Source organism: Enhydra lutris, unplaced genomic scaffold (assembly GCF_002288905.1).
Source record: "Enhydra lutris kenyoni isolate GAN:26980312 unplaced genomic scaffold, ASM228890v2 scaffoldscaffold52, whole genome shotgun sequence".
NCBI lineage: Eukaryota > Metazoa > Chordata > Mammalia > Carnivora > Mustelidae > Enhydra > Enhydra lutris.
Genome location: NW_019154136.1, coordinates 3785958 through 3805902, shown reverse-complemented (window position 1 = coordinate 3805902; position 19945 = coordinate 3785958). Strand labels below are relative to the sequence as shown.

The window sequence follows — 19945 nt, the reverse complement described above, 5'->3', positions numbered from 1 at the left end:
TTGGGGCACCTGGGCGGCGCAGTCGTCAGTTAAACTCTTGATTTTGGCTTAGGTCATTATCCCAGGGTGGTGAGATCGAGCCCTGGTCTGGCTCCACCCTTAGTGCAAAGTCTGTTCACGATTTTCTCTCCCTCTCCCTCTCCCTCTGCCCCAACCCCCTACTCTCTCTCTCTAAAATAAATCTTTTTTTTTTTTTAAGATTTTATTTATTTGAGAGTGAGAAATGCACGTGAGCATGTGGGATAGAGCACAAACGGTGGGAGGGGCAGAGGGAGAGGGAGAAGCAGACACCCTGCTGAGCAGGGAGCCCTGATGTAGGCTCGATCCCAGCACCCCGGGATCATGACCTGAGCCAGAGGCAGATGCTTCACCCACTGAGCCACCCAGGTACCTCTGTTTGTTTTTTCCTTCCTTCCTTTGAGAGGGAGAGAGAAGTGGGGGGAGGGGCAGAGGGAGAGAGAAAAATCTTTCTTTCTTTCTTGAAGATTTAATTATTTAATTTATTTAGAGAGAACCCGTGCAGGGGAGGGAGGGAGAGAATCTCAAGCAGACTCCCTGCTGAGCCCGGACGCAGATGCAAGCTCCCAGCGGTGAGATAATAACCTGACCAAAATCAAGAGTCCGCCGTTTAAGCAACTGAGCCACCCAGGCGCCTCTAGGATTTCATATTTGATCTCCTTTTCCTTATTTATTTCTGGTGACAATGCTACTGAACACTAAAATGGAAAACAGTGTACTAAACAGGGAAAGATTGGGGCACCTGGGTGGCTCAGTCGGTTAAGCATCCAACTCTTGATTTTGGCTCAGGTCACGATCTTGGGGTTTGGGGATGGAGCCCCATGTCCAACTCTGTGCTGGGTGTTGAGCCTGCTTGGGATTCTCCCTCTGCCCCTCCCCCTGCTCTCAAATTCTCTCTCTCTCTCTCTAAACAAAGGAAAAAAAGGGAAAGTTTATAAGACAGCACACTAGATATGGTGGCAGAAAACATAATGTGGTCAGATTCTGGATATTGTTAACAGCTTTACTGAGGCATAATTTACACGCAATGACATTCACTCAGTTTAAGTACACATACTAATGAATTGTAGAGAGTTTGCACAGTTTTCCAGAGTGGTGCAGCCTTCACCACAATCCAATTTTAGAATGTTTCCATCACCCCAGTAGAATCCCTTGTGCCCATTATAATGCACTAACTTCCTAGTGCCACCTTCAACCCCAGGCAACTACCCATCTGCCTCTGTCCTTATGGATTTGCCTGTTCCAGACATTTCATATAAATGGAGTCACAGGAAGCATGTGGTGTTTTGTGGCTGGCTTCCTTCCCTTAGCAAACGTTCCCCAAATTCATTCCTGTCACAGCACGATGCCAGTACTTCATCCCTTTGTATTACTGAGCAGTAGTTTTTTGTTTTTGTTTTTTTTTGACTGGATAGACCATAATTTGCGTCCATTCACCAGATGATGAACATCTGCGTTGTTCCACTTTTTGGCTATTATGAATGATGCTGCTGTGAACATTTGTATACAAGTCTTTGTGTGGGTCTTGGGTATGTACCAAATTGCCGGGTTGTATAGTAAAATTGTGTTCGATTTTTTAAGAAACTGCCCAACTGTTCCCCAAAGTGCCTGTACCATTTCACATCCGCACCGTCAAAGTACAAGGGTTCTCACTTCTCTATATCCTCACCAACACTTATTTTCCCGTTTTTTAAATTATAGCCATCCTAGTGGGCATGAAGCGGTATCTCATGGTGGTCTTGATTTATGGTTCCCCAGTGATTAATGATGTTGAGCATCTTTTAAAAACAAAACAAAACAAAACAAAACAAAACACAACTTTCTCAAATATATAAATAAAATCCTTAAAAGATATATAAAATTCTTTCTATTTGTTGTTTTACTTTCCAGAAGGCCCTACTAGTCATAGGTAAGGAACGTATTTGAAAGAGTTGTTTGGTGATATTGCCGCTGTTGAGTTTTTCTGTGTATTACAGATTGTGCTTGGCTGTATGTCGGTAATTCTAAAAGTGCCTCTTTGAAAATAATCATCCCCCAAATTACATATATAAACATTATTTGCAACTTATAAGTTTTTTTTTTTTTATTGGTTTTTAGTATATTCACAAAGTTGTACAACCATCACCATCATCTAATTCCGGAACATTTCCATCACCCCCCACCAAAAACACCTTAAACCCATTAGTGGTTACTTGCCATTCTTCTCTCCCTCGAGTCCCTGGGAACCACTAACCTAGTTTCTGTCTCTAAGTATTTGCCGACCCTGGACATTCCACATCAGTGGAGTCATGTAATCTGTGGCCTTTTGTGTCTGGCTTCTTTCACATGTTTTTTTTGTTTTGTTTTGTTTTAACTCGATAAATAAACCATATTTTACTAATCAAGGGGACTGTACTGGCCTTTATTTAAGGCGCAGCTTTAATTGAATTTACATACATAATTTAACACTTACGTCTGTCATAATTGCACTTCTTCAAATTTTTATGTCAATATAATCACATGTTAAAACTTGACATTTTGAAAGACAAAAAAAACCCCCACTCATCTACAAGATAAAGGTCACAAGTTTTTTTTCTTTAAGAAAAGGGAAATATATGGGGCACCTGGGTGGCTCAGTGGGTTAAAGCCTCTGCCTTCCACTTGGGTCATGATCCCAGGGTCCTGAGATTGAGACCCGCATCGGGCTCTCTGCTCAGCGGGGAGCCTGCTTCCCCCCTCTCTCTCTGCCTGCCTCTCAACCTACTTGTGATCTCTGTCAAATAAATAAATAAAATCTTTAAAAAAAAAAAAAGAAAAGGGAAATATGGATATTTTCCACCACTTATTTTAGTTGGCGAAGTAGAGTTCAATCAGCTCTCATCACTATAACCACTGTTTCAGTAAAGACTTGTAGCCATTGCTTAGTGAGGACCAAAGTGAGGAATTCTTAGCAACCTGTTGGATCAGTGTTTCTTCCCTTGCACATCTTCTTCCAAACACACATACCATGTGGTATAAAATTATTGTGCCTCTGAATTAAATGGCTTGAAAACAAAAAGAATTACATGGCTTATTTTATTCATTCATTCATTCATTCATTCATTTATAGGATTTCATTTATTCATTTGACAGAGAGGGAGATAGCACAAGCAGGGGGAGCAGCAGAGGGAGAAGCAGGCTCCCTGCTGAGCAGGGAGCCCAATGCAGGACTTGATCTCAGGACTCCAGGATCATGACCTGAGCCAAAGGCCGAAGCCTAACTGATGAAGCCCCCCAGGCGTCCATTATATGGCTTGTTTTAAAGTAGTCAGTTCCTCACACAATTTATTATATCTCTAGGCAGAGAGATTTCACACTTAGCTTGTCCTGTGAATTTTCTCCATTCTGTCTCTCCTCTATTTTATCACGGCTTTGTAAGTTATTTGTAGATATGGTTTTTCCCCCTTGATTGTCCTTTAAGTTCCTTGTGTACATCTTAGGTATGTCTGTATCCCTCAAAGGCCCAGGATGAACTCTGGGCATGGTAGATGCTTAATGCAATTTTGTAAAATGGGTTTTTGCTTAGAGTGGAATTTCAGTGAGTTCATATGTGTTTCTCTTCTATATCTGCTGCCCCATACTTTGGAAGCACTGTATGTAACTCTAATAAAACTGGATCACATGTTACGATGGTTAATGTTTCAAACCCACTCTTCAAAAAAAAATAATTTATTCAAAATAAATTTATTTCATTCATGTTATGGCATTTGAAACTTACCAAATTAATGAAAGAGAGCCCTGAGTCATAAGGGTTGTGTTAGATTGTATTATTGCTCAAGTATTTGATGACCTTCCCAGTGAGACAATTCTGGAAAACCATACCACTTAGATCAAATTTGCCATGTGATTTGCACTGCCCTATCCCTTTAGAAGGATTGTACATCCTAGTGTGTAACTTGCTTTGGCCAAGGACACACGGGTGGAAATGATGCATGTCACTTCCAGGTAGAAGCTTGAAGAGCCAACCAGCCAATGAGAACTGCAGTGTATCAGATGGGCTTCTCCGTTAGCTCAGGTTTATCCGCCCGGGTCCAGAGGGAACATAACATGGAATGGAACCACAGCTGACCTGTAACAGACATTAAGGTGAGAAATAAATCTTTGTTTTTATAAGCCACTGAGATTTGGTGGGGGGTGGGAGGGTCCACCTTTGTTTCCTTTTATCTTTTCTTTTCTTTTTTCAACCACAGCATGGCTAAGCCTAGACTGATCAACACAAAAGTGTTAAGGGAGATGTAACTCCAATTACCTGAACGTATATTACAACACAGGAAGTTTGCAGTAGATGATCTGTAGGATATCTTCTGACTTTGTACTGTTCAGAGTTTGTACAGTTGAGCCTTGAATAGCATAGGTTTGAACTGCTCAGGTCCATTTATACATGGATTTCTTAAAAAAGATTTTATTTGTTTATTTGACAGAGAGAGAGCACACAAGTAGGCAGAGAGGCAGGCAGAGGGAGAGGGAGAAGCAGGCTTCCCACTGAGCAGAGAGCCTGATGCAGGGCTTGATCCCAGGACCCTGGGATCATGACCTGAGCCGAAGGCAGATGCTTAACCAACTTGAGCCCCCCAGGTGCCCCTAAACATGGATTTTTAAAAAATAGAAATACAGTTGTAGTACTGTAAATATATTTTCTTTCTTATGATTTTCTTAACATTTTCTTCTCTCTAGCTTACTTTATTGTAAGAACACAGTATGTAATACATATAACATACAAAATACATGTTAATCAACTGCTTATATTATTGGTAAGGCCTCTGGTGAACAGTAGGCTATTAGTAGTTAAGTTTTGGGAGAGTCAAATGTTACATGCGGATTTTTGACAGTATGGGAGTCAGTGCCCAAAGTGCCACATTGTTCAAGTGTCAACAGTAGTTTCAAATAAAGACATCACCTCGTTCTAACTTAGAAAAGGCATTTCTTGGGGGAGGTACTGAATTGTTCTAAGAGGCAAGGCTGGAGTATTGAGTTTGGACAGCGGACAGAAACAATGGGAGTCCACAACATGAATGGCCCACTGCCAGGTGCTAGGTACGGCCACTGGCCCCATCTGTGGTCACTGGATACCAGGGGCCACGACTGCACGTGCCAGAATGAGCTTCCACCTCTTCCAGCATCTCTGTGTTCCCTGCCTAAGATTCAGATCTTCAAAGAGAGTATCTGATTGGCCAGTCTTGGGTCTCATGCCCTGTGTCCTTGTTGCCAGGGTTCTGGAAGAGCAGGTATCTAAGTATCTGGCCTTTAGAGCTATTATAATGAAAAGACTCACAAAACCGTTGTCTCCCGAACAGAAGGGCCTTCAGGTGCTAAGCAAAACCTCTTCTCCCCAACCCTCCGACACTCCCAGAAGATAAGAAAACTTTACAACTCCTAAGTGTATTTCTTCCTGAGGCAGGCTTTCCTTTTCTCCACTAAGCTATTCCCATTTTCTGTTATGTCTATTTATAAATGTTTTCTAATTTTGCTATTGGAATTGGTATCTTTTTGAATTTTCATTTCCTGTGTTTGTCGGTTATATAAATGGAATTTATTTTTGTTAACATTTTTTTATCTAGCTACTCTCTCGGTCCATTTGGGCGGCTATTACAAAATACCATTGACTGGGAGGCTTATAAACCACAGATATTTATTTCTTACAGTTCTGGAGGCTGGGAGACGCAGATCTACTGGCAGACTTGGTGTCTGTTGAGAGCCCATGTTCAGGTTCATCTATGGCCCTATTTTCACGGTGTCCTCAGATGGTGGAAGGGATGAGGGAGTTCTGTGAGGTGTTTTGTTTGTTTGTTTGTTTTAAAGATTTTTTATTTATTTATTTGACAGAAAGACAGAGAGAGATCACAAGTAGGCAGAGAAAGAGGAGGAAGCAGACTCCCCACTGAGCATAGAGCTGGACACGGGGCTTGATCCCAGGACCCTGAGATCATGACCTGAGCTGAAGGCAGATGCTTAACCCACTGAGCCACCCAGGCAGGCGCCCCTGTGAGGTGTTTTTAATAAGGGCCCTGATCTCAGGGTGAAGGCTTCACCCTCATGACCTAATCACCTCCCAAAGGCCGCACCTGCTGATACCATTACATTGAGGGTTAGGATTTCAACCCCTGGATTTTGAGGGGACACCAGCATCTAGTCTACAGTAAGCTGCCTTGTTGAATTCTCTGAATGGTAAGTTTTCTATAGAGTCCTTTTGAATTTCCAGGCATGTTGTCTGTGTTGAATACAGTTTCGTTGCTCCCTTTGCAATCCTAGTACTTGTTCTTTCTTTTATTTCTGTGTGCTATGCCCTCCAGTGCCGTGTAAATAGAGTCCTTGCAGCAGACACAGTTCTCATTTTCCTGTTTTCAAGGGCATACTTATAGAGTGCCTGGGTGGCTCAGTTGGTTAAACATCTGAGTCCTGATTTTGGCTCAGGTCATGATCTGAGGGTTGTGAAACTGAACCCCCTCAGTGGGCTCCATGCTGAGCGTGGAGCCCACTTGGGATTCATTCTCTCTCTCTTTCTTGCCCTCTGATTCTCCCTATCTCTAAAAGAAAAGGGGGTCATACTTATAGATTTTAACCATTAAGAATGACATTTGGTACCGGTTTTTAGGAGATACTCTTTGTGAGGTTAAGGAATCTCCCTTCTCTTCCTGGTTTGCTGAGATCACCCATCACGAGTGGGTGTTGAATTTTATTGAATGCATTCTCTTCTTCATCTGTGGACTTGATTGTGTGCTTTCTTTTCCCTTTAAACTATTAATATTTTTGTTTTGAGAGAGAGTGCACGCATATGCACCAACAGGGGTGGGGTGGGGCAGAGGGAGAGGAGAGGGAGAACCATCAGCAGGCTTCACATCCATATAGAACTGAAGCAGGGCTCGGTCCTACGATCCTGAGACCATGACCTGAGCTGAAATCCAGAGTTGGACGCTTAACCAACCAAGCCACCCAGGTGCTCCTGAACTGTTAATGTTAAAACACCCTTGCATCCCTGGGCACCTGGGTGGCTCAGTGGGTTGAGGCCTCTGCCTTTGGCTCGGGTCATGATCTCAGGGTCCTGGGATCGAGCCCCGCATCGCCCCTCTCTCTGCCTGCCTGTCTACTTGTGATCTCTCTCTCTGTCAAATAAATAAATAAAATCTTAAACAAAACAAACAAAAAAACACCCTTGCATCCTTGAGATACACACAAATTGGCAAGACATTAAATTATATTGTTTTCTTTTCTTTTGATTATTAGTCAGTTTTTGTTGCCTCTTTGCATGCCTAATATTTTTTGTTGAGTGCCGGACGTTGTGTATAAATGCTCTAGATGGTATCTTCCACGGCTGAGGGTTCCCTCTGTCCTCTATTAGGCAGAGAGGGTGAGAGATTTAACGCTTTAGCCCAATCAGGGGTTGGGTTTAGAATGAGCCTGGCTCCAGCTACGGCCGGGAGCTTGTACAAACTTGGATTATTATGTCTACCAGGATGGCCATGAGGGGAGGAGATGAGAGAGTAAGAAGTTGATTATGTGAGTGCAATAGTGTTCTCAGATTTCAACCAAGAAGGGCAAGGAAGCTGCCAATGGGTGTTGGGTACTCAGACACCTGGGGGCGGGGAGGTGGGAAGAGGAACACTTCCACATTACCGTCCTGGGTTCTAAGAACAACACGAAGTTCTGGATGTGTCTGTGGGTTTGGGAGGGCTTCTGTTTAAAGGGAAAAGTTGCAAGATACCTGAATTTTTGTCTTGCCTAACTATAATAGCCAAAGGCAAAGATTACATTTGGATGCCATAGAGGTACTTCTAAAGGGTGCTTACAATTACTTTGCTAAAAAATTTCTACTTATTGTTCAAAAAAAATACGGTAACATGGAATTCAAAATATAAATAAAAATTACCCAGAATCCTGCTGCCCTAACAATTCAACTGTTTTGGTTTTCCTTGCTGCTTACCATTCCTTTTTAAATAAACACTCTTATGGAGAAACACACACACACACACACACACGCACACGCACACTCACACACATACTTTTTATGTAACCTAACCATGGTGTGTGCCTGGAAGGTTCCTTCTACTGCCTCTAAAAGTGAAGTTCAGTTTATAACTCACATTCATCAGGAAATCAGCAAAGGGATCAGATTCCCCACTTTATCTCTGAATTGTAATGCCTATTCCATTCTGCCACCTGTAATTACCGGAGTTAAGCTATGTTTAGAGTGTGGTAGAAAAAGAGCATCACTATTCAAAATGCCCTTAATACTTTTAAGAGAATACATTAGAGCTAGCTGTGGCTGAAGAAACAATTATAATTTTGGTTTTTCCATCAATTTTGAAGATTTCCTAATAGTTTGCATCTTTTCTTTATTTAGACTTTTTTGAGTGCTACTATGTGCTAGGTTCTTAGGAAACCGCTTATCTCTCAGCTGGTACCCCCCTTCCACAGCCCTTCCCACTGCTGCTTGCTCATCTTGAGGGCTCAGCACAAGTCCCCGGATTTATGCCTTCTCGGGTACCCTCCCCCCGTATTCCCACTGACTGCACCTTGTTTATTTCCTTCAAGGACCTTAATCTAGTTGTAACTGCACGTGTGTTTAGTTGCTTACTCAGTGTTTCCCTCACTCTTCTGAGCTGCCCTGAGAAAGGGATTGGATCTATTTCATTCACGGAGGAAAGGTCATATGTTATGAACACAGCTGGTAGATGGGAGCAAAAATTCAGGGAGGGTGCTTGGGGACACCCCTTGAGTTCCTTCTGCATCTTATCTACCACTGTATTACCAGTACCTGGCACAGTGTGGCCACTCTATATATTTGTTGAATATATAAGTATTAACATGAAATGACTTTTCATTTCCCAGAAAATCTTAAGACCACCCAAGGGAAGAGGGTAGATGTGTGTCTATACCGCAGGCATTGGAAGGGTTTGGGCTGATGTGGTGGTTACCCACAAACTTGGGGGGCGCCAGGTGGAGGAAGTTTTTTTTTTTAAGATTTTATTTATTTATTTGATAGAGATCACAAGTAGGCAGAGCAGCAGGCAGAGAGAGAGGGAGAAGCAGACTCCCTGATGAGCAGAGAGCCCAATGCAGGGCTCGATCCGGATCATGACCTGAGCTGAAGGCAGAGGCTTTAACCCACCGAGCCACCCAGGCACCCCTGGAGGAAGCGTCTTGGTGGCTTTTGATTCCGAGGTGGCCATTCAACATTAGCCATTGTATAGAGCTCATGGGACCCATGAAGGAATATATGTTCTATCATGGTTGCAAGTCAGACTTTCTCCATTTGATTGTAACAAGCTGAAGATTGCAAATCCTGAGAGTTTCTTACTGACGATCTAGAGATTAAGGATGATGGTACCATTCATTCATTTTCTGATTTACTACTCCTTTTCAATATTTATTGAAATATTTCCATATTAGGGGCGCCTGGGTGGCTCAGTGGGTTAAAGCCTCTGCCTTCGGCTCAGGTCATGATCCCAGGGTCCTGGGATCGAGCCCCACATCGGGCTCTCTGCTCAGTGGGGAGCCTGCTTCCACCTCTCTCTCTGCCTGCCTCTCAGCCTACTTGTGATCTCTGTCAAATAAATAAATAAAATCTTTAAAAAAAAGTGTTTGAAATATTTCCATATTTACCAAATATTTATTTATTTATTCAATATTGAAAATAAACATTGAAATTACTCAATACTTATTTATATAAGAAATGTTTCCTGGGCACCTGGGTGGCTCAGTTGGTTAAGCATTTGCCTTTGGCTCAGGTAATGATCCCAGGGTCCTGGGATCAAGCCCTGCATCACGCTCCCTGCTCAGTGGGGAGTCTGCTTCTCCCTCTTCCTCTCCCCCTCCCCCCAGATCACGTGCACTCTCTCCCTCCCTCTCTCTCTCTCATGTGCTCTCTCTCTCAAATAAATAAATAAAATTGTAAAAAAAAGAAAGAAAGAAAGAAAGGAAGAAAGAAAAAAAGAAAGAAAGAAAAGTGTTTCCTCCACCGGACTGGGATTTTTTTTGCCTTCATATACTATTGATAACATTCTTTATCACTTATTGTATGTTGTTACATATTTTCACTCTGACGTTAAAGCCAAATATAATGCATTTCGAATTACTTTTTATGCTTTTCTTTCTTTTTAGTACAGCTATGCAAGTACATCTATGTAATACTGAGAACAAATCTCTTATTTTGGTCAACGATTTAGGGAAAATATCAAATTTCTGATTCTTGAGATAGGTCATTTAATGGTCAAATTGCCTACCATGGAGTTCTATGTTTTTCCTTGTATGTGAAATGTATAATCAGTTCAGCTAGGTCAGTATTTATGAAACCTGAGTTTGGGGCCCACTTATTTATAGGTTTTCCTCAGAGATACCAGACATGATTTCTTTCAGACTCCAGCTGGAAATGGGGTATTAACTCCCAGTGCTCACAGTGGTAAGTAGGTGTCATTTAACGAAAGAAAACATGAATGCTTAGCAACCTTGATCTCTTTTTCCTCCATGAGTGATGCAATGGATGTTTACAGAATATAAAGACAAAAATCTTAGTTAGATGAAGTGAGTCAAATGAGGTCAATTTTTTTTTTTTTTAATTTGACAGGCAGAGATCACAAGTAGGCAGAGAGGCAGGCAGAGAGAGAGTGGGGGTGGGGTGGGGAAGCAGGCTCCCTGCCGAGCAGAGAGCCCTATGCGGGGCTCGATCCCAGGACCCCAGGATCAGGACCTGAGCTGAAGGCAGAGGCTTTAACCAGCTGAGCCACCCAGGCGCCCCATGAGGTCAATTTTTAAATGTTTTTCATCAATAAACAAGTTCATGGAGCAAAAGAGATAGACACTATCTAACTTGTGTCCTGTTGAGGACCGCACACATCTGACAACAAAAATCCCCCAAACTTGCCCTTCAGGGAAAAATCTTTTGATCCTCCCTACTCTTGCACTGTCAAATCAATCAGGCAAAGAACGGAATGGTGGGAGAGACCTGAATATATGAATATTCTTAAGTGTCAGTTGTCTAGTGTCTAAGTAATAGTTATTTCAGGAAAAGTAACTCCTTATTCTTTTTTCAGGTGCTGACAAAAAGCTATACTCAGATGTTTGTATGCCTTGCTTACATTTTGGAACAGCCCAAGAATCACTGGTAGGACGTTCTTAGAACCCTTTTTTGGAAAACTCTTGAATTTCCCAAGGCTTACTTTAAGATTTCTTTTTTAAATTTGACAGAGAGAGAGAGAGCAGAGTGAGCGAGAGAGAACATGAGTGGGGGGAAGGGGCAGAGGGAGAGGGAAAAGCAGGCTCCCCACTGAGCAAGGAGCCCAGGCAGGACTCAGGGCTCCATCCCAGGACCCCTGGATCATGACCTGAGCCAAAGGCAAGCGCTTAACTGATTGAGCCACCCAGGTGCCCCTTTAAAACTTTTTAAAAATTATTTATTTTTATTTTTATTTTTTTCCCGAGGCTTACTTTAAATCAAGATACAATAATTCTGTAGGAGCTCTTGTTAATAGCTGGTTGGTATTACCAGTTGCAGAAATTAAAGTGCATCACTCCCTGACTATGATATGATATCCAGTTTTCAGGTAGACTTTCCTTAGTGATCCTGTGGATTGCTTGTTGCAATTTAGGTCAATGTACACGACACTATATATTTTTTCTTTGGGAAAATTAATTCTAATGTTCTTATATGTTTTATCGTGTAGTTTTAATTATTTTGTGTTTAAGATAATATCTTTCCCCTCCCTATTTTCAAGAGATTTATATTAAAAAAAAGATTTATAATTTATAAACCTTTACTCATATTTCCTTGGGAAAATATCCTATATGCATTAAAAAATAGATTTCTGGGACGCCTGGGTGGCTCAGTTGGTTAAGCAGCTGCCTTCGGCTCAGGTCATGATCCCAGCATCCTGGGATCGAGTCCCACATCGGGCTCCTTGCTCATCAGGGAGCCTGCTTCTCCCTCTGCCTCTGCCTGCCATTCTGTCTGCCTGTGCTTGCTCTCTCTCCCTCTCTCTCTCTGACAAATAAATAAATAAAATCTTAAAAAAAAATAGATTTCTTTATAAAAGAAAAAGTCATTTAAGCTCAAACTAGAACTCAATCTTTATTACAGATCCCACTGTCCCACTGTTCTAAAATTACCTTTTATACTTGGGAGAAACTCTCCTATATATACTTTTTCTAGTGCTGAATGAAAAGACTACATTAGATTCTTTAGCTGAAAATGACTCCCTAAAGAGCCAGAGGTTATTTAGTGATTGTGGGCCCAGCAAATCATAAGTGAGGTCCTTCTCTTGCAATACAAATAAACGAAATATATCCCACAAAGTATACTTGCTGAGAGGTCAGTAAAAGTCCCTCCAGAGACTTGTATCATAAAAACCATGCCCTCAACTCCATATATAAAGTGAGGGACTCCATATATAAGAAGAGCTTTTCCAATACAGTCTTTCTCCACTACTGCTTTATATTTAGAGATAACAGAGGCGGAATTTAAAAAGATTACGGAAAAGTTTTACATTTACTTTTTATAAAAATTCCTGTTATTCCACGATGTCACAGCTGCTTCCATTTTTCTTCTCCGTTTCCATATTCGTTTTCTTATGGTAATCACAAAAACCTGCGATTGTGCTGTTGCGATCTGTTTATTTCCACTTTACGTAAACTTGTAAAGAGAACTATTATTTCGTGCTCTCTCTCGCCAGGACGCAGCTGAGGACACGAGGAGTCGCCCACCCCAAGAAAATCCATGATTTAGCGCGAAGACAAGCAGTCGGGGAGAGAAGGTGAGGGCGGGCCGTATGGCGGCCTCGAGGCCCCGCCTCCCCGGACCCCACCGCCCAGGCTCCGCCTCCCCGGGCCCCGCCCCGGCCCGCCGCCATGTTGTTCCCTTGGTGCTGGACGTGAGCAGCTGGAGTTGCACAGGGTACCGCTACGGTCTCCTGGCCGCCTACCCCCGACCTTCTCTCCTCGTTGCACCCGGACGAGCCAGTCGGGAGCTCCCCGGGCGTCCTCTGTGTGGCCACGAAGTGAGTGGAGCGCGGACGCCCCTCGGGGCCGGGCGGGGGCCGGAGCAGGGCGCGCCAGCGTCGGGCGCGCGAGCGTCAGGGTCTGGGGGGCGCGTGGGCTCCGAGTGCGGCCTGGCCCTCGGCAGCTGGGGCGGGGGCTGCGCGCGCTCGCGGGGCGATCGTCCGTCTCGGGACGGGGGACGGCTTGTTGCCTCCTGTCTCCTACTGACTGACGCAGGAGAAAAGACGAGTTCCCACACCCACACAACCCGAGGAGAGGGACACACACCCAAACACGCGGGGACACATGGAGAGACGCCCAGACATCTGGAAGACACACACACGCAAGCGCTCGGGGGAAGAGAGATCCATTAACACGGGACGCACACGGACCCAGACGCCCGGGGAGAGCGACACGTACGCACGTTCTCGCGGTGGGGGTGGGGTGGCGTGGGAGAGGTGCACACACACACAAATACCCCCAGCCCCCCGGGGATACACAGATACACCAGCCTTTCCCCCAGCCGTTCCAGGACACACACACGTCCACGCACCCCAGCCCAACCAAACCACACCGTACCCCCGAATGATTAACATAGAGGAAGCAAAGGTGCTCGCACGGTTTGTTTTGGGCGACCTCTGACACGCTGCCTGGGTGAACATTTGCTAACGTGTTAATGGCCACTCAGTTAAGGAGTTTGGAATGTAAAGCCCATGCTGGGGGCTGTTGGCCGTTTGGGGCGTTATCTGATTGAGACTCTGGCTAAGGTTTCAGAATCGTGTTCCTTTCTTCCAACTTCGTATGTCAAGAGGCAAGATGAGAATTTAAAGTGCCGACCAAATAGTTGTGGAGGTATTAGTTGTCTTTTTGTCGTTGTTTTTCTTTTTAAGTGATGATACATCCCGTGACCACGGTTCTTTTGAGGAATGACTTTTCTGCTAGTTTCCAAAATGTCATGTGATCACAGTCTTTTCACAAGATTTCAGCAACCTGATAAAAATCAGTAGAATTTTATTTCTTTTTTAAAATTAAAGGAAAAATCTTTACATGTTTTTCTGTTTCTGATACCATCGTAATGGAAAAAAAAAATCCCTAAATTGCCTGTAGTCTCAAAAACTATCGCGGGTCCAAACTGTAGAGATGAAGGAAACCCAGAATTGTTCAGTTTTTTTCAGCCATTTAAGAAGACTGTGCTTGTGCTCGCTTCGGTAGCACATACACTAAAATAGGATGGCTGTGCTTAGTTTCTCTTTCAGGAGCTTATGTCGAAATTACCATCGCTACTTGTCCGTAACTCTCAGTATCTTATTTAGATCCCCAAATGTAAGACAGTGGTGTGATCCGGATGCTTTAGTATTTTTGCGTAGGCATTGTAGTAAATCCCTCTTGCGTATACTATAATGCTTCTGGTTTGATGACTTATTTTGGAGAGTTTCTGATTTGGGGTTATTTTTGGTTTATCATTTGTGAGGTTAGAGTAGACCAACGAAAACTAAGAACATCATTGGCCTCGGCTCTCTTGGAGGTTGGGGAAATACGTTAGTGCTCTTCCTGTTTTCCATTCTTGTGCTTTTCATTTCTTTCTATCCCCACCACTCTTTCCATGTAGACTGTAGTACTCTGGAGGCCTGAAGCCACGTTCCTTTGATTCTAGAAGTTAATTTTTAGCCTCCCCTTGTTACTCACCATTTCTTGGGCGGTCACTCTGGCACTGGATGTTATAGTGCATATAATTCCTGTTCATACATCATTTCACTTAATTTTCACAACAGTTTTCTGATATTAGCTCCATTTTACTTGTGAGGAATTTGCTGGGGGCATAGGAAGGTTAGGTCTGTTTCCCAGGTAATACAAGTAGGGAAGAGGGCAGAGCCAGGATTCAAGGCAAGCCTTTGTGAGTTTTGTTTTGTTTTCATTCATTCTTTTTTTAAAAGATTTTTAAATGTATTTATTTGAGAAAGTGAGAGCGAGAGAGATATCGGAGAGGGAGAAGCAGACTCCCCACTGAGCAGTGAGCCTGATGCGGGGCTCGATCCCAGGACCCCGAGATTATGACCTGAGCCAAAGGCAGACGCTTAACCAGCTGAGCCCCACAGGAACCCCCTTTTGTGAGTTTAGAGCTGTAGTTCTCACCCTGGAGACATTTGACAAAGCCTGCGGGTGATATTGATTCGCACCTGAGAGGGAGTGCTGCTGGCTGGCATGTAGTGGGTTGAGGCTGTGGGTGCTGCAGAGCGTCCTAGAGCGCACGGCACAGCCGTCCACAACGCAGAGTGGTCTGGCCCAAAGTGTCCCTAATGCCAGGATTGAGAAACCCTGCTCTACAGCAGTCTGTGTAACTCCGGGGCTAACACGTTTCAGGGCTTCTGTAGTTCTTCAACTGCAATGTCATTTTTCCTATTTAGGATACCTCCTAATCATTTTTAAGAAAGAGCAGTGGGGAAAATTTAAGAACTTGAAGAATTTCCCTTGACCAAGAGACCTATTCATTCATTTGAGAGACTAAGGAGGGAGCAGATCATTTCTGATAACAGAATCTTTTCTTTTTAAAGATTGATTGATTTATTTTAGAGAGTGCATGTATGCGGGTGGAGGAAGGGGCAGAAGGAGAGGGAGAGAAAATCCTCAAGCAGACTCCCCTCCGAGTAGGGGAGATCCATGCAGGCAGGGCTCTATCCCAGGACCCTGAGGTATTGACCTGGGCCAAAATCAAGAGTCAGACCAGCTGACTGAGCCACCCAGGTGCCCCCAGAATTTTTTTTTTTTAAGAGGTTTTATTCTTTCATTTTAGAGAGAGTGACCTAGCATGGGAGCAGGGGAGGGGCAGAGGAAGAGGGAGAGAGAATCCCAAGCGGACTGCGCTGAGCGTAGAGCCTGCCACCAGGCTTGATCCCACAGCTGTGAGATCATGACCTGAGATGAAACCAAGAGTTGGGTGCTCAGTTGAGCCACACAGGCGCCCCCAGAATCGTTTTTTTTTTCTTTTTTTAGGGCAAAAGTGTCAAAAAGAACTTGAGAGCCATTTCAGAGCTGTTGAAATAGACTTATGGGTTTGGTTTCTGAATTATTCCAGTTGTCCATAAACACCGGCAGTCTGTTGGGCACTGATAGGAAGGTGCTGGTGATATGAAGGATAATAGGGAGTCACCAACTCTGTGAAGCTTACAGCCTAATCATAATCATAAGAGCAGATTCTGACTCTGTCCGAGAATAAAATTTATTGCCTGGGCTACTCAAGGTCAGAGGCTAGGTGTCATTAAGAAACAAAACAGGGGCGCCTGGGTGGCTCAGTGGGTTAAAGCCTCTCTGCCTTCAGCTCAGGTCATGATCCTGGGGTCCTGGGATTGAGCCCCACATCAGGCTCTCTGCTTAGCAGGGAGCCTGCTTCCTCCTCTCTCTCTCTCTCTTTCTGCCTGCCTCTCTGCTTACTTGTGATCTCTCTCTGTCATATAAATAAATAAAATCTTAAAAAAAAAAAGAAAGAAACAAAACAGCTGTACACCAACTCACAGGTACCTGTAGGCCATTTACTGTGACTTAGGTAAAATGGGGAAACAGTTGATGTACTTCTTTTTTCTCTCTCTCTTTTTTAAGATTTTATTTATTTATTTATTTATTTGAGAGCGAGAGCGAGAGCAAGAGAGAGAGAGATCACAAGTAGGCAGAGCAGCAGGGAGAGGGAGAAGCAGACTCCCTGCTGAGGTAGGAGCCCAATGTGGGGCTCACTCCCAGGACCTCAGGATCATGACCTGAGCCAAAGGTAGACGCTTAACCGACTGAGCCCCTCAGACGCCCCTGATGTGTTTCTGATAGCTTTTTAGGTTGACCACATCTGAATATTTACAAGAATCAAATCAAGAAGCCATTCTTGTTGAGCATAAAATTCTTCCTTACATTTAGCCTTAGTAGGCAGTAGTTACACATGCATTTTATAATGGAAATCAAGAAATAAATGAAAAAAATTTTTTTAAGATTTTATTTCTTTATTTGACAGAGATCACAAGGAGGCAGAGAGGCAGAGAGAGGGGAGGACGCAGACTCCCTGCGGGGCAGAGAGCCCGATGTGGGGCTCGATCCCAGAACCCTGGGATCATGACCTGAGCCGAAGGCAGAGGCTTTAACCCACTGAGCCACCCAGGCGCCCCTAAATGATGAAATTTTTTAAAAAAACGACCTTTGCATCGTTTTTTTTTCTGTTGTTTTCCAGCCATTTCACCATACCTGTCTTAAGATTAGGCCCTTCAGTATATGTATTACTTCATTGTGGTGGTCAGTGTAACTGTTAGGGGAACTTTGGGGGTAAGTGATTCAGAGGAGGAGTCCAAAGGTTTGACTGTCTCTTTAGGCATCGCTGTGAAAGTGTTATTCATGAAGCCAAGGTGGCATGCTTTGTGGGTAGCTTTGCTTTGGACTCCTGCTAATGGACAGCATGTTCTCTGTTAATTATAGATTTCTCTGTCTCTTATCAGGAGTTATCTCCTGTGGGGTGAAGGGGATGCTGAATTGTACACCTAAAAATGACTGCTATCGAATGGGATCTGGCAAAGGGATATATGTGTTCTTTCCTGATGGGAGGGATTTCATTCTGGGAAGGGTCAAGAGGAATGGGTGCAGGAAGAACCCACGCTGGCCTCAGAGGAGGTTTACTGCGCCTGTAGTTGGCTTGCTGCTCGGTCACGTTAGGTCACCGCGTTTCTTTCTTTGTGAAATGAGATGGTTGCACTTGACGATCTCCGTGAGATTATATGACACCAAATAGAGACATCACGTTACCGGCTTCTGGGTAGTTCTGCTCCAGGCAACATGCTGGTTAAGCAGCAGGAAGAAGTGAGCCAAATAGAAGTGTGCTTGTGTGTTTGAGAAACGCGTCTCACTTGAAAGCTAACTAGGTAATAAATTTCTTAGTCAAAACCAAGGACGAGAAAATAGGGCTTAGTCAAGTAGGTCATCAACAGAGAACATTTATTAAGGATTGGGGGGGGCGATGAACTCATAAAATGCCTCATGGAGTTGGGAAAGCAGTGATGGAGAGGCACGTTCTGGATACCTGAGGGAGGAGGCCTGGGGGCCCCGTGTGTAAGCAGGGAGAGGAGGCAGGGCCTCTCCTTGCTTGGAGAGGTAAGGCTGGAGGTCGTCCCAGGCCTGTGCTTGCCAGGGAGCCTGGGGGCGCCTAGGCTTGTTAGATACCTTGGAGAGGAAATCCCTGTTTTCTGGAGTGAATTTTGATATTGTACATGTTGTGAAAGTGGAGCTCTGGCTATTTCCACATTCTTTATTCTTCCATTATTTTTTGTTAATTTTTGACCAGGGTGGATACAGGGTTTAGAATATTGTTGCTTATCGTGAACACAGAGGACAGCTAGAAGTAAATGAATGCAGGTAAGCTGACAGCTAGATCAACATGGGGTGGGGAAAGACGGGTACGTAGCTTGAAGGAAATACAGAAATGAAGCAGGTGGTCGAGGCTTTACATTCTGTCCTCACTGAAGCCAGCTCACTTCGTGGTGGGGAGTCTGGACCCAGACCACTTCTGTCCAAGGCCTTCCAAATCTATGCTATTGTTTGATAGGGGACCGAGAAAGAGTATGGAGCAACTTGATCTACTCCTTCTGTGGCCACATTCATTATCTAAGTGTGAAGGCTAGCAGAGCAGTGTAAACTAACACACTGAACAGTTAGTTCAGTGTAAACGGAACTATTTTAATTCCAAATTCTTGTGAATTGGGCTAGGTTTTTGGGTACAGAGGCCAATGTAGTTTTCATACGAGTGGTTGCATTGTCCTTGTTAGAGAAGCCTGAAAAAAGACTTTACAGATTTCTCTTCTGGACTTGCTATGTAGAACACTTAGAGGAGTTTTTATTTAGTTAAGGGTTTTGTTTGTTTGTTTGTTTGTTTTTGAGAGAGAGAGTGAGCATGAGCAGGGTGGGGGGCGGGGGAGAGGAGGCAGAGGGAGGAGAAGCAGACTCTTCGCTGAGCAGGGAGCCCCACTTGGGACTTGATCCCAGGACCCTGGTATCCTGACGTGAGCTGAAGACAGACACTTAACCGACTGAGCCACCCAGGTTCCCTTAGAGGAGTGTTTAAATGATTTAACAGGTTCAAAAAAGTTAGAACTCACTGGGCTGGGCACCTGCTCTGGTCCGTGCAGTTTCTCATTTGTGTATTTAATCAGCAGTGATTAGATAAACATACCTGAAAATACATACATGGTTTAGTTGGAAGTCAGAACAGAACAGCAGAAGAACTGCTTGAGGACTACACATTGGTGAATGCAGAACATTCTCTGGAATGAGTTCCAGTATTTTTTTTTTTTTTTTTAAGATTTTATTTATTTATTTATTTATTTATTTATTTGAGAGAGAGAGGGAGAGGGAGAAGCAGAGTCCCCACTAAGCAGGGAGCCCAATGGGCTCTGTCCCAGTACCCCAAGATCATGACCAGAGCCCAAGGCAGACGCTAAACAGACTGAGCCACCCAGGTGCCCTGAGTTCTAGTAATCCTAAATAAAATTTCATAAATAGTTGTTTTGGAGCAAACAGCTGCTACCCTCGTATCCTGTTCCACATTAATATTTGTGTAGTACTTGATTTTTACCACACCAGCCCTGGAAAACCCGGCTGTGCGAAGCTAGTGATGTCATGGAAAGAAATGTGGTACAATCGCATGTTGAAACCCTGAGCTCCCCGGAGCGCCAGCCTGCAGTGTCTTACGGACTTCTGCCACCTCTGTGGCTCCCTCAGAAATTTAGAAGAGCCCGCCCGGCCTCCCTTGTTGTCTGTAGGGTTTCGTCTCCATTTTCTGCTGTATGTACTTCTTTAGGGAGTAGATTCGCCAGTGGAGAAACGGGCCTCTAGGTGCAGATGGGGTGGTTGTGGGGTCTGTGGCCTTTCAGGAGAAACCATTGTGCTTTCAGCCTGGCCAGCCTGTCTCAAGAAATTTCCA

General features: G+C 44.0%; 1 protein-coding gene across 2 annotated transcripts in view; it reads left to right on the top strand.

Annotated features, from left to right (window-relative positions):
• The first annotated feature begins 12878 nt into the window (after positions 1 to 12878).
• Positions 12879 to 19945, top strand: part of LOC111157186 (RAB9A, member RAS oncogene family) — a 31377-nt gene continuing 24310 nt past the window's right edge. Inside the window, exon 1 of one of the 2 annotated variants that reach the window (XM_022518471.1) lies at positions 12879 to 13022. The gene's annotated coding sequence lies outside the window, so the exon portion shown is untranslated. The remainder of the gene's footprint in view (positions 13023 to 19945) is intronic. The other variant, XM_022518469.1, reaches the window with a different exon arrangement.